At 35.8% G+C, this 15187-nt stretch overlaps 1 protein-coding gene across 4 annotated transcripts in view; it reads right to left on the bottom strand.

Annotated features, from left to right (window-relative positions):
• Positions 1-15187, bottom strand: part of LOC136032219 (long-chain-fatty-acid--CoA ligase 1-like) — a 139715-nt gene that overhangs the window by 6809 nt on the left and 117719 nt on the right. The window lies entirely within an intron of this gene.

Below are 15187 nucleotides of genomic sequence, written 5' to 3'. Positions count from 1 at the left end.
AAATATATATTAAAATAGCCGTAGCCAAAACCATGTGTATTGAATATTTTACATTCAGGTTCACTGTTATTCCAACAGCCAGAACACTTCAAAAAGAAGAAGACAAATTCACAATATCTATTGACAATTTGAACCTCATTTTGTTTGCATGATATTTTTGTAATATTTCTACTCTTCCATTTAAAAAACAACAACAAAAAACAACTATCAAGCACAAATACTTCATTCATTATTTGAAAAAGAGGAGAATAAGGTAGAATATACTATTTTAAAAGAACAGGAGATATCTCCTATAACAGCATGACGTAACTAAAACTTTGGGTTGGGGGCACTCTACAAGAAAGTAGTCATGGTTATTAAGATTTTATTCTCACTGACCCGCTATCTTTATTCCATTCGTACTATTGTCGGCTATAAAAGCCTCAAATGGTTTCACCAATAATGTAGAAATGGCGTCATGCAGAAATGCCTGAGGAGTCGACTGGAGATAGATGGACAAAAGCGATATTTTTTCTCACCGACTTTTTGGTGTGGCGTTTCCACTACGATTTTGTGTACGTCACGCACAGAATAAACAACTCAACTATTGAAACTGGGATTTGGATGATAATCCTAGAATCACATACGGCTGTAGGCTGCACAAATCTCGAAAATATAAGCTCCTTATAGTTGCTAGCATTGGCATATTCCTTCAGTTTTTCGCATTTTAAGCAGTCCGTGAACAGCAATAGGTCCTTAAAGATATTATTTAAAACACATCCGCTTCCTCTTCTAAAGCTCTCAAGAGTTTCCTTTATTCCAAGTGGCTGTTCGAAAGCTGTCATGCATTGAAACATATTTTCAGTTCTTCAAATTTCAAGCAGTCAAGGAACAGCAATAGGTCTTTACAGTTACTATTTAAAAGAATGCCACTTCTTCTTCTACAGCTCTCGGGAGCTTCATTTCTTACAAGGGACTATTGGAAAGCTGTGAATGATCGACAAATTCCTTCAGTTTTTCTGAGTCCCGAAATTCCGTCTGAAATTCCGAGTCCATTAACAGCTATAGGTCCATGCAAGTACTATATAAAAGACTACTACTTTCTCTTCTACAGCTCTCAGGAATTTCCTTTCTTTCATGTGACTGTTGAAAGTTATCATGTATAGGCATATCCCTTCAATTTTTTGCACTTCAAGTAGTCAAGGACCAGCTAGTGAAAATATACATTGCGGTTGCAGCGGTAGGTGCAAACTAGTAAAACGTGACACGCCGATAGTTAAACAAAGAAAAAAGCTTGAAACCCCCCTAAAAATGGTATCGAGTCGAAACAAAAAGTACAGCATTAGAACTTCCTTGGCCAAAAACACTATACAGGATACTGACAGTCCCTTGGCTTGAACAATAAGTAAAATATATTGGCTTGACTACCACTACTACTAACAACTCACCGCAGCACCAAGCCGCTTGAGGCCAACACAGCTACGAACGCGCCTTCTCCATCCCAATCTACTCAAAGCCTCCCTCTTTACACCCTCCCAGGAAGTTCCCACTTCCTTTTAAATCTTTCTTTATGACATCTTCCCACCCGAGACGAGGACGACCTCTTTCCGTTTAGCCCTAGACGGTTGGCCAAAAAGGACATTCTTCGGCAATCTGTCATCCTTCATCCGTAGAACGTGCCCTAGTCATCTCAACCTTTCTTTCATTATAGCCCTAGAAAGCGGGATTGAACCATATTTTTCTTACAGCCGACTCTTTGAAATACGGTCAGTCAGCCCGGTAAGAACAATTCGTAGGCAATGTCTCTGGAAAACATCTAGTAAATCATCATGCGCTTTTCGGAGCGCCCATGCTTCAGAGCCATATTTAACAACTGTCATCACTGTACCTTCCAAATACTAATCTTGGTTTGCAGACTCATCTTCCTATTGTTCCAAACTTTTATTAACTGTGAAAAAACACCCTGAGTCTTGGCTATTCTACTTTTAACATCTCCATTGCTCCCACAATAATACTACCAATGTAAGTGAACCTACCCACCTGATCAATCTTTTCATTACCAAACGTCACATTTTCATTTTCACTTATTCCTAGCTTTAGTGACATGGTCTTCTTAATATTAATTTTTAAACCTATTCTAGCACCTGAACTCACAAAACCTCTAAAAGTTCATTCATTTTGCTCACACTTTGCTATCGTGATTCAAAAGATGTAGTTTTCCTTTCGGTCCGAAATCGTCTTTTGGATTTTCAGCTATTTTTCAAAATTCGTGTTAAATTGTTCTCGCAATAAACTTTTGTCATTAAAATTAATCGAAATAAAAGTTACCATTTCTGAATCAGCTTCAAATGGCAATTCTTCTTCATCTAACAGCTTTTTTTCCAAACAGATTTTTAAATTTTTGGTTTCTGTGGGCTAGAGTTCGTTCTTTACTCGGTTTTAGCGGATGTCGCAACTATGATCAAAATTAAATTACAGTACAAGGAGGATGACGACATTTCAGGGCATCAGGTAACAAAGCCAATCAAATGTGATACCATGCCTCAGAAAAGCAACTTTAAAAAAAACACGTGTTTTATATTACCTTATGAAAAGATACCTGTGTTATATTATCTTGCATATGAAGATACAGTTTTTGTCAGATTTATTTTATCTTTTGTTATTTATAAAGGCACTAGATACAAAAATAAGCTCTCAGCCAACATCTTAAACACCTTTCTATGATGTTTCGGCACCCCACTAGCGACAAAGAAAAAAAAAGAGAAAAAAAGGAGACATCACTGCTTCCTATGCAAAAAAAATATTTTCATCATAGCTGTAGTTTTGAGTTTGTAGTTCTCCTGTAAAGAATTCTCCACTGCGGTGATTCCCATTACAGAGTTTTCATATCGATTCTATACCATTTTCGGGAAGTTTCCGGCAATTTTTCAAAATTCCCGCAAAAATTTGATTTCACAACAAACTTTTACCTTTAGGCTAAAATTAATCAAATAATCCTGAATCAGCTTGAAGTGGTAATTCTTTCTCACTTGACCTTTTTTTTCAAAACACTTTTTTAAGTTTTTGGCAGCGGGCTACAGTTCTTTCTAGGTTTTGGCGGGCATCACAACCAGAATAATTTACTTAGGATGAAAGACTAGCCATCCCCAAATGATACCCTTATTTATGATAAGTTTACGATTCATTATATGGATTTTATATGGACAAACTGAAAATGAAAGTGATCTACGTGACTTGTTTATGTGTCAATGTGACTGTCAACTATTCATAGTTTATGGTGCATGAAAAAGAGAAAAAATATATGTTTCTATCCATCATTTCTAGTGTCTTGTAACATCTGCAATTAGAAAGAGAAATCCCAATTGACCTTGGGTTTTGTCATTATTTGAAGTTGCTGTTAAGTTTTCACTACTTATTTCGCCACTCTGTGATTCAAAGTCTAAAACCGAGCAGTTGAAGATTATTTCGGGGTTCTATCACTACGTAAAAATTTTTTGTAATTTATTTTTATGATAAAAAACTTAAAAATAATTTTTAATAAAAAACCAAATACACAATGATGTACCCCCGCAAAGCTCTTTTGCCAGGAATGCAGGGAGAAAGCAAAAAGAGAAGAAAAAGAAATTATTCATATAAATGAGAAAAAATTAAACACAAATTTTTTCCAGAAATCTATCTTAAGTTCGCCGCTTTTTCGCCAGAATAGTTTTACTTTATAAAAATACTGTTCTCCCGACCGTTTAGATTTCGACAGAATTCAAGTTCGATGTGTTTCATGTGAATCTAAATCGTTTTTTTTTTTTTTTCATTTTCTACCTTTCGAGATTATTTACTTGTGCTGTTTGAATTAATTTTGTATGATCTTTTTCTATCACTTACAAATTGATTTTTTCTTCATGTTTTTCATTTCTGTTTGTTTAACTTTATTCCATTTCTTTTGGTATGATTAAGAGGGCAACAATAATTTTATCTCCTCTTAATATAAAGACGATAACAAAATAATAATAGTGAAATGTATTGATAATTAACGCTTCAGCGTAGACGAGACAATGAAAGAATAATCCCGTGTACACCAGCCTCGATAATTATTAAAGACGTGATAAGAAAATAAAGAGGCATTAGACGAAATTGAATGACCAGTACATTCCTTTTCGTATTTTAATAAACCTCATTCAAAAAAGGAATACGCTCTCTTTCTCCATGGATTTTCCATTACAGCACGAAATAGGTTGACAATAGAACGTGACAGAAGTTTAATGAAATATGAGAATAAATTATTACATTCGTAGTCTAAAATATTGTCCAGCATCACAGGCAATATTAGAGGAGGAAAAATTACGTATAATCAAAGTGAACAAATACAAATATAAGAAAAAGAGAAAAATATAAAGAAAAATATAAAAGAAATAAAAAAAGAGAAAAATCCTGTTTTCAATTGTATAACGTTCTTTCTCTCTCCCCGCTCCTTATCTGTTCTCCATAAGCCCGTATCTTCTCACAACATCAATGGCGCAATTCGGACTCTTCAATGGCACTATTCAAGATAGCACCCTCCGACTACCATGAAAAATGGTATCACAAATGGGTTGCGTCGTTTAGACGGGAATATATCTAGTCCGAAACAAATCCCAAATGAAAGCAATTGACAAAGAAATCTGCGGTTATATATATATATATATATATATATATATATATATATATATATATATATATATATATATATATATATATATATATATATATATATATACTAGCTGTTGGGGTGGCGCTTCGCGCCACCCCAACACCTAGTTGGTGGGGCGCTTTGCGCCCCCCAAGCCCCCCCGCGCGCGTAAGTCGTTACGCGCCATATTGTTTACGTGCCATTGTAGTTGTGTCCCTGTGTCCCACCTGTGAATAGAGATAGATATAAATATATGTTTTTGACTACGTAAAACATGCGAATATACAACATTCTTCGCTGTCCCATTGTCTGTGCATATAAATAGATTGTCAGGTTTACTGACTCTTGAACATGCAACATATAATTGTCCATGGGAAAAACAATCCGTATTCAGATCTATACCTCATTATTCTAATGATGTGTCCCTGTGTCCCAGTCGTCATTTATATTCCCTGTGTCCCGGTCGTCATTTGTGTCCCGGTGTCCCAGTTTGTAATTTCTCTTTGAGTGTCCCGGTCGTCATTTATATTCCCTGTGTCCCGGTGTCCCGGTCGTCATTTGTGTCCGGGTGTCCCGGTCTGTAATTTCTATTCGAACAATCCCTGTGTCCCGGTCGTCATTTATATATCCCGCCTGTGCCCCCGGCGTCCCCGTTGTAGTTGTGTCCCTGTGTCCCGGTCGTCATTTATATTCCCTGTGTCCCGGTCGTGATTTGTGTCCAGGTGTCCCAGTCTGTAATTTCTCTTTGAGGTTCCCGGTCGTCACTTATATTCCCTCTGTCTCGGTCGCCATTTGTGTCCCGGTCTGTAATTTCTCTTTGAGTGTTTTTTCTTTTTAGTTTTTTTTTTAGTTTTTTACCTTTTTTCTTTTTTCATTTTTCTTTTTCTTCTTTATTTTTCAGCGTCACTATGAAGTACATATCGACGAACCTTTGTTTTTTTAACTTAAATCTGGTAGGCATTGATGACCTTATCCAAGTCAAAATCCCAAACCCAATGATCATCGCTATCATTTTCAGTTTTGATATGTTTTGACTCTCGCTGTCCAGGTGGATTTTCATCTAACTGCGCGGTTTTGCGTTCTTTAGCCGCAAGCCTGTTTTCTTGCTGTTCTTGTGATTCCTCGGCACGCTTTCTTTTCTGACTTTCTCTATCAGCAGCAAGTTTTTTGGCATAGACTCTTTGAGCATCTTCATCAGTCATTGTAAACTTAAACATTAATAGAATTCTACGCGAACATATGTCTTATATAACTTGAATGACGTCACCTTCAAAGCAAAAATGATGGCAACTAATTTCATGACGTCAGCCGAAACTTGACGTCACCTGATCCACAGATCCACACACAGACAACTTATTTTTATATATATAGATATATATATATATATATATATATATATATATATATATATATATATATATATATATATATATATATATATATACATATATATATATATATATATATATATATATATATATTATACATATATATATATATATATATATATATATATATATATATATAATATATATATATATATATATATATATATATATATATATATATATATATATAAATTATACGTGAATTCCAAAAAAAAAGTCTAAAACTCCACGAAAATGATGTCACATTGAAATAAAAACTGTCCCATTGGAATATACTATAAAGAATTCATTTTTCTGTATAATTGGATTCTTAAATCTATCTTGGCCAATTGATTTTTCTGTCAGAAAAATTCGCAATACCGCAGTAGAAGCGACAAAGGGACTTGAGAGACAGCAAATATAGGATTACTCGACGTCGTCTTGAATTCAGAGTAGCTAACGTCAATTACGTGATCAAAATAAGCAGATAGTTCCGCACATACCAATTTTTCCAACGGTATTAAACTTCACTCTCCTAAGAAACCTAATAAGGTAATCAAGCTTAAAGCAGAACTATATTCGTTTTAGAAATAATTGACAATCGCATTTAATCAGTGGATATTCAGTTGCCAAGTTTTAACAAGAACCCGTATTTTAGGGAATTCGAATCTAGAGTCTTTAATTATATAATTAAAAGTTTCGGTTTGTTTGTCTGCGGTCACCATGAAAGAACAGCATAACGGTTCCAGGTAGGAAAGTTAAGATGGGTAGAAAACGCCAGAACGGCCATAGATTATTCAAGTCTTGGAACCTGTCGCCGAAAAAAAAATTAAGAACACTCCGCATGGGATGGCGTCACAATTTTAACCGTTTCGCTACCTCTGTTGCATTTTCCCACCTGGGCTTAGTTTTTGGGGACTCAAGTTTCGATCCCAGAGTGGTGGTTCAAGCATTTACTATGAGAGGGCCAAATTTGGAGGAATGAAAGGTCTGAGCTCCCGTTCGATTGAAGCAAAATCACAAGAAAAATCGTTCATTTTAGACGATTTTAGAATTATTAAAGAAATATCAATTAAAAAGTTATATTGTTTGTTTTTAACTACATTTAACGTCATTATTCAACGGTGAATTCAAATCATCGGGCAATGGTGCTGTCTTTACTAAATAAGGATCCATTTTGCAAGAATTGAAGGTCCCTGCTAGAGCTAAGAAAATGGCGAAGGCCTACTTGCAATTATTGAAAGATGTTACGGTCATTTAAGAGTTTCCAAAGCCAGTGATGAATAGTGAAGTTTTAAGCCATTTTGTAAATCATTAAGCAGTGGCTATTAAAAAGTCTTGTTTATATATTTCTTTCGTTTTTACAACATCGTTTTTGAAACTATCTCTGTTCTAGTCTATTGTCTACAAAATAATAGCTTGATTATTTTCGTCTTCTCCGTATATAGTTATGTCTTTGTTATTTTTTTTTTAACAATCATTAACAAAAATATACATATTTGCAAATAAGAAAGTTTAGATAATGATTAGGTTACAGTTTTCATGTCTCTTTCTATATGTTGTTGCTGCAACTTGGTGACGGCGGAAAGTCTAACTGAGGCTAATAAACGGGCGAGCAGTTCACCCAGCAGAATCCTATCCTATCTGAAGCTGCTGTTTTGTCAACCTCCCAAGAAAGATTAACCAAATTTCTTATTGTCTTACTCAAGTAAAATCTGGGACGGCCCGTCAAAGCAAGTTACCCGTGTTCAGTAGTGCTTATTACAATTAACTATTGAAGATTTGCCGGGGGAAAAGATCTGATTGGTTGAAAGTGATGTCATGAAATCACTTTCAACAGAGGCCTTTTCGACTGAAAAAAACTACAAAAATTAATCGCAATAAGCTCTATTGATTCCAGGATTGCACAAGCTTCACATATTCATATTTTGCCTATGTTTCAAGACAATTTATTGTAGCCTGTGGCAATTTACAGTTGCCTCCAAAATTCTCATTGTTAGAATTATTTTTTATTGACAATATTTTTATATTACGAGGAGGGGTCAAGAAATTTTCCTCGTCAAGGATTTCGACCCTCCACCCCCCCCCCAAAAAAAAGAACTATTCAGGTTCAGATTTTCCTCTTTCTCTTTGTGGGCAGGGGAAAGTTATGGACTAATATTGGGGGAAAATCCCCACTCTCTTGTAGGCAGGTATGGTTCTAGTTTATAAGGTTATCGTCAGTCTCTTTCATTGTGCTAATGAAACATCTTTCTTTTTATTATTATTATTATTATGCTGGCTCGAATCACTCTGTTCGTAAAAGATAGCACTTGATAATACATTACAAATTTTGACTCTTAAAATCCTATACGACAAAACATTTACCATGTCCATTTTCCTCTTATTTGTATTGCAATTTCCTCTTTAGGAGTTTGTACATGCCAGATCCGGATTACAGTCTAATCCGCCTGCTCTTATACTGCTATCGATTTGTCGATTCTTCATTATTTTTAGACCTTTGGTCTTGGTGAGGATTAACTTAGTTCGTATCATTCCAGAAACAGATGTGTTTTTTTTTTCCTTCTATTCTATTTTTGATATAGGGCTCAAACTATTTTTTTCTCCTCTCAGGGGATTTCAAATCAGATTAAAAGTCTAATTTGATTTAGTCGTTTCCACTGTACGTGATCTGGATCAGGCTATCGGTAACATCAGTTTTTGAACCTACATAAGGAATCTTTTCTAGGTTTTTCATAGACATACAAGTTTAAGGAGATATGTTGCTGCAATTTTCTAATCACAAAAGGAAAATAAACATAACAAACTGTCTGAAACGTAGAATAAAAAAAGAGAAAAAAAAATTTCTGACGGATCTAAGGGAGTCGAGTATAACAAATAAATAAGACAAAACATAGCATAAGTTAAAATCCATTATTCTGTTAAAATTTTTTAGGCCATGTAAGACATGTTTTGGATTAAACAAAGCACTACAGTGGTTATTTTTGTGACAATTTAGTTCGTCACAAACTTACGTGACAAACATTAAAACTATATCATCATTCTGGAAAATATCTAATTCTATAGTTTGGCTATTTCATAACCAAATTCTTCAAAAACACATTCCAGAAACCTGTTAAAAAGATAAGTAACATATATTTTTCTTTTTTCTTTCTAGAAAGGTTTTGTCCCGCTCTCATGAAAATCGTGAGCTACAAACTGACCAAACGTAACCTAACCTTTTAAAAAATTCTTGAATAACAAATCCGATAAAATCCTGCATCAAAAAGTTCAGTTTGTTCTTCAAAAAGTCTATCTCTTTTTTTGTCTTTTTTTTTTGAGGGACTGCCGATTTCTGAAGAAACTGGTTGAACCGCTAGATATGAACGGCTCAGAGACGACTTAGTGAGGTTAATCTTGAAGAGAGACTTACTGCTGTTTTTTTAATTTCATGAAAACCAAAATGAAAAGGCTTTTATTTATTTTATTTTTTCAAGGAAACATCAAGAATTTTTTTACATACATGCTTGACTATAGAGCCCAAAGCCAATTTTAAAATAGACTTGACCGAATTGGCTTTTAAAAAAATTAAATTTGACTACAAAAATGTTTTGTCCTTTTTAGGATCAATCCGTGTTTTTTGGATGATTGTACAAGCTAAGAGTCCATCGAGTGCTGACAGTGAAAATCTTAGAAACATAAGTTGGCTCGGTCCTATTAGTTTCAAGACTCATATTTTACAATATGTAACAAGTTAGGCTACACCAGTTTTTGTAGTCTCATCGCTTCCCTCCTTAGACATTGAAAAAAGTATAAGTTAAGTCAGAATAAGAAAGATTCATTCTATCCGAGATAAGAGATAAATCAGCAGACAAGAAATACTTTCCAGGAAAATTGTTATGTACAGACGCAAAAGGGAAATTCACAAGAAAACTACAAGGAAAGTTCTTTTCTTGCTTTGATTAAAACTGTCATGGAAGATAAAATCACAATAGATGTAAAGCAATAGTTCGTTCATTACCCATGCCTTAAAGTACCAATGGCAGTGAAAATGAAACCTGATTGTTTGAATTCAGGTAAAAACTTACACAACAATATATATACAGAGAGGTTTATTTAAATAACAATCGTAGCTCAAATGGCTAATTTGATGTTGAAATACTAAAACATGTTATTATGCACTATTTATATTGACGTAAAAAAAAGGGACGAAAGAGTTCTGCTAAAGGTTTGTCCGAGCACGCACAGGCACAAGTTTTAGCTTCTGTCTCGTACGGCTGACTGTCAGGGATTCTGGGAGTAAAATGTCACGATGAGCAGGGTTAGACAGCAGCATTTCCTAATATTTAAAGATTAGGAAAAATCTGAATTTAACTTTGATGAAAAAGACATTTATGTGCAGACAGGCAGTTTTCTGGTAGTAAGAGGGACCAAGCTATATATACATTAAAAAATGTATGAAAATCAACAAAAAAAAACTAAAAACATAAGACACCAAATAGCTTAAGAAGTTGATGCTTTACTTCGAAGGTGTAGTCATCATTGGGAATTAACAATTTGCTAATGTTTGAATTCTTACGGACAAAAAGTGTCATAAGGTAATTAGTATTACTTACTTATCTTCACTATTGAAGATGGCACAACAAACAGAACTGTGGTGCTGCCGCAAAAAATTCAAAATTTTGAAACAACAAAGATAGTGTCCTGTGGTGGCGCAGTGGGTTTGACCTTAGCTTGGTAATACGGGACCCAGAGATCGAACCATGCTGCAGGAATGCACTGCAGGGCCGACGCAGGGACCTTAGTAGTCAAGAAGCGTCGTTAATCCGATACATTACAATACAGAAATCTTAGGCAATTACCATTTTCAGGTATGGGTATACCTAAGATGGGTTTTGGGAGGGGGTTATTCTGATGTCCTTAGTACTATAACATAGAAGACTAAAAATAGGGGACTTTAACGGTGAATCTTACTTACTGTAGTTCGGTAAAAATTAGACTTCAGGATTTTAAATACCAAACTTAGACTTTTGTATATTGAGATTTTAATACAACTGAGCTTTAGCTAACTTCTGGAATGAATAGTATGTCAAAACCTTGGTAATAAAGTTTTAGCAAGAATACAGAGATAGATTCAGCTGTATCTGAAGTCCAACTAGTCACAGCTTCATCACAACTTGGATTATCAGAATGTTCTCCGTAAAATTATGAGCAGGTAATACATGTGAAATAACTTAGAAACTTATGGCAATGGCTTGTTTCGATATTCAAATAAGCACTGAAATATGATTGAGCCCTTAGTCTTTGTTGATTAGTCCTCGCCTGATATGGTAGCTTTACCTTGATAAAAGATAGCATAATTATTCATTCAACTCACAAGGGAATTCCTCCCAATTTTTGCCACTCCAATTTCCTCCTTTTTCCAAGCTGAAACAATCATTTATATTTAAAATTCAGAAAGGCTTTTAAAAAAGAGGTTAAATTCCGGAAATATTTGAAATGCATTAAATGATAAAGTAATAAATTGGAAATCAGCAAGAACTATTTGTAAAGTGGTAAAACAGTGTTCATGATATGACTTGGAAAAGCGTTGGTAATAGGCTCTCCTTTTTATATGTAATTTTTTTTACAGTAATTACGCATAGCAAAACATAGCAGCAAAATCGAAAGAATTTATTTCCACCTACAAGGTTTCTCAAAACCTGTAATGAAGGTTTGTCCTTTAAGTTCCACAATGCCATCAAAATTAAGCAGAAAATGTTGAATTACTTTCAAAGAATTTTCAATTTCAATTAGTTTAACAAAATGTCAGTAGAAAGTCAAAATTCTTTTGATTGTACATATGCGTCCAAAAATTCAGGAAGCAGTGGCATTTTAAAACTAATTCAGCAAACCCGAAATATAATACTTCCACTATCTGAACGCCATAGCACACGAACAGACGGGGCTGAGAGTCATTCTTCATAGTAAATTATCATCGTTGCAGCATTTGCCGCAACCTAGTAAAGAACGAACCATGACCCAAAGTAATCAAAAGTTTAAAAACGTTTTTTGAAAAAAAATTATATGAGAAAAAATTACCATTAGAAACTGATTCAGGAATGCCAAGTATTATTTCGATTAACCTAAACGGTAAAAGTTTGCTGCACGAACAAATTTATTGGAACTTCGAAAATAGCCTGAAACTTCTCAAAAATGGCACCGGATGGAACCCACAAAGGAAGTTACAACCCTCGCCTTGAACAATACGAAAAATTAATTTTTTTGCATAGGGTAGCATTGATGTGTCCTCTTTTTTTCATCAACGGTAGCAGGGAACTGGAACAACACAGAAAACTGTTTAACGGCTCATTTGAAAGTAATTTGCAGTATCTAGTGCATTTCGTGAGTAAATAAAAAAACAAGTTTTTACAACTGAAATTAAGGAGCAACGTTAAAACTCAAAACGAACAAGAATTACTCCGTGTATGAAAAGGCTGCTCCCTTCCTCAATGACTTGCTCTTCACGCTAAAGTTTTTAATATTTCAAAATAGCTTCCGGCACTTGTATGATATACCTCCGACCAGGCACGTACGCAGAAGTGGGGGGGGGGGTGCTCTGGGACCATCCCTGCCGCGAAATCTCATAATTTTGTGATACATCTAACAGAACAAGGGATAGTGGCTAATTACTGATCTACACATAATGTGTTAACCGTTTTCTGTGATTTTTCGGCCTGTAATTATCCTATTGGGTCACCAGCATAGTATTAATCCATTTCCTGTTCAACTTCTGTCAAGCAATCTTTGAGCAATTTTGTGTTCTCTAGCTTTGGGGCACAAAACAATGAATTAGTGAGATTGACTCGGAAAAAAGTGGCAATAATGATCAGCTGAACATTGCCGTTGGTACTGCACTTTCGACTTCAGCTCAAGAATCAATACCAAATACTGAGGTAATAGCAGAGAAGCGTGATGAAGTATACATTGACGCCGAGCTTGACATTGGAACCTTTTTTAAAAGAAGAGGTTCGGATTCATATTAAACAAAGCATAGTTTACTGAAAAGGCACTTTTATCCAAACAAGGACTATCGTTTCCCAGTTCATGTCACAGGCTCAAAAACGAAGAAGCTTCAAGTTAGCTGGATGGATAAGTACGCTTGGCAATTATTTTCTTCAGTTAAAAAATGGTGTTTCCACAAAAAGTGTGCTTTGTTTGCTTGTGATCAAGCCGGAAGGGGGTCTCACCAAAAATTAGGACAGATTTTCATGGAGCCTCGCGTGAACTGGAAAAACGTCCTGGAAAACTTGTCTAACCATCAGTCAAACTCCTACCATAAAGACACTCTTGTTTGAGGGGAAAGTTTTCTGGCAACACTGAGCAGGCAACAGTCCTCTATAGAGGAAGTCTTAAATACTCAGAAAGGAGATGAAATAGAAATAAATGGAAAACAACTTCGTCTCATCATAGAAACAATACTGCGGTGTTAACGGCAAGGACTTATACTGCGAGGGGACGAGGATTCGGGGATATTAACCTTTGCGGGGCCTGTAAAAAACGATGGAAATTTTAGGACCTTGCTAAGCTATCGGATGAAAGACAGTCCAAAATTGAAATAGGTGTTTCAGAAATGTGCAGGCAATGCCCAATACTGCAGCCTCGGAATTCCGAACGAACTAGTCTATTTTTATGGACAGCTCATTACTGCAAAGATTGTTAATCAAGTGAAATCAGCTCGAATTTTCACCATCTTGGCAAACGAGAAAACCGACATATCAAGGCAGGAACAGATGGCTCTAGGGCTTTGATTTTTGGACAGCTAAACTTTTCAGATCAGGGAATTTTGTCAAGTTTGCTGTTGTTGAAGACTTGCGAGGTGAAAGCCTCTGTCAATTTATCCTCAGTCGAATGCAGAAACTTGGTCTTGATATGAAATTATGCAGGGGACAAGGGTATGATGAGGCTGCAAACATGAATGGGCATTTGTCAGGAGTCCAGGCTTTTATCTCAAACAAATGACTCGCCAAGTATGTTCACTGTGTCACCCAACCTTGATCTTTGTGTTGACGGACTCAAACAAGATCCCTGATATTAAGCACTGTGGGATGGTTATTCGTGAAACAGTTAATTTCTTCCACTTCAGTGCCAAGCGAAGCGTTGTCTTAAAAACTTATACTGAAGTAAATCTGAAACGTGTATGAGAAACTCAATGAGTCGAAAGACACGATGTGATAGAGATATCAAAGCAGTTAGTTATTCCGATCTTTAAGATCCTAGAAGACATAAAGACAAATGGGGACTTCGTGGCGTCGTCAAAAGCCAGGAGTCTGCTCAATAGCATCCTGAGTTTAGAATATATATTAACCCTTAATGTGATGGATTTTTTTCTGGGGTATACGCTGAATTTGTCTAAGCTGCTGGTTTCAGAACACATCGAGGGTATGTGCATTCAGTGTATCGAAAGTGTGACAGAAATGTTTCAAAATATACAAAATAAGGCGGAGGAGAAATTCGATCAGTTATTTTCGCAAGTCAAGTGCGTATGCCGAGAACTGGGAATCACCGTTGGCATGCCAAGAGAGAGAAATGTCGTCAATATCCCACATGATATCCCGGCGGAAAAGCACGTTATTCAAATAAGCCTCAGCGGAATCCTCCCATCTTTTGTCGTAAAAGAGCTTATTGGCGAAGTTAAAGAACTGATCAAGTTATATACCTCAGATCTAACAAGCTCGTAGTCCGCTATGAAGGCTGAACTTCAACTATGACGGGCCAAGTGGCTGAAAGTAGCTCTCTGTCTTTTTCCAAAGACGGCAGTGCAGATCCTGGCTGAGTGTGAGCGAGGCATATTTCCTAACGTCCATATGTTATTCGGCATTTTCTGTGTCATAACCATTTCTACAGCATGTGGTTAGAGGTCTTTTTTTTTCAATGAAAAGGCTAAAAACCCATCTCCGCAGCTAAATAGACGAAGGCCGGCTAAATGGTTTGGCACTTTTGAATGTCCATCGAGATGTTTCTGTATCAGAGGACGAAATTCTGGAAAAGTTTGCTCTTAGCTCTGCTCGTAGGGTACAATTTGCAATATAGGCCGAGTCTCTATTTCTTTATATGAGTGTTTTTGGTTCTGTAGATGTTACATAACATAATATGTCTTTTACCTTCTGTTTTGAAGGATTTGCCCTCCCCTCCCCCCGAAGAAATTCATAAGTACGTG

Source organism: Artemia franciscana, chromosome 10 (genome assembly GCF_032884065.1).
Source record: "Artemia franciscana chromosome 10, ASM3288406v1, whole genome shotgun sequence".
NCBI lineage: Eukaryota > Metazoa > Arthropoda > Branchiopoda > Anostraca > Artemiidae > Artemia > Artemia franciscana.
This window is presented reverse-complemented; position numbering and strand designations above follow the sequence as displayed.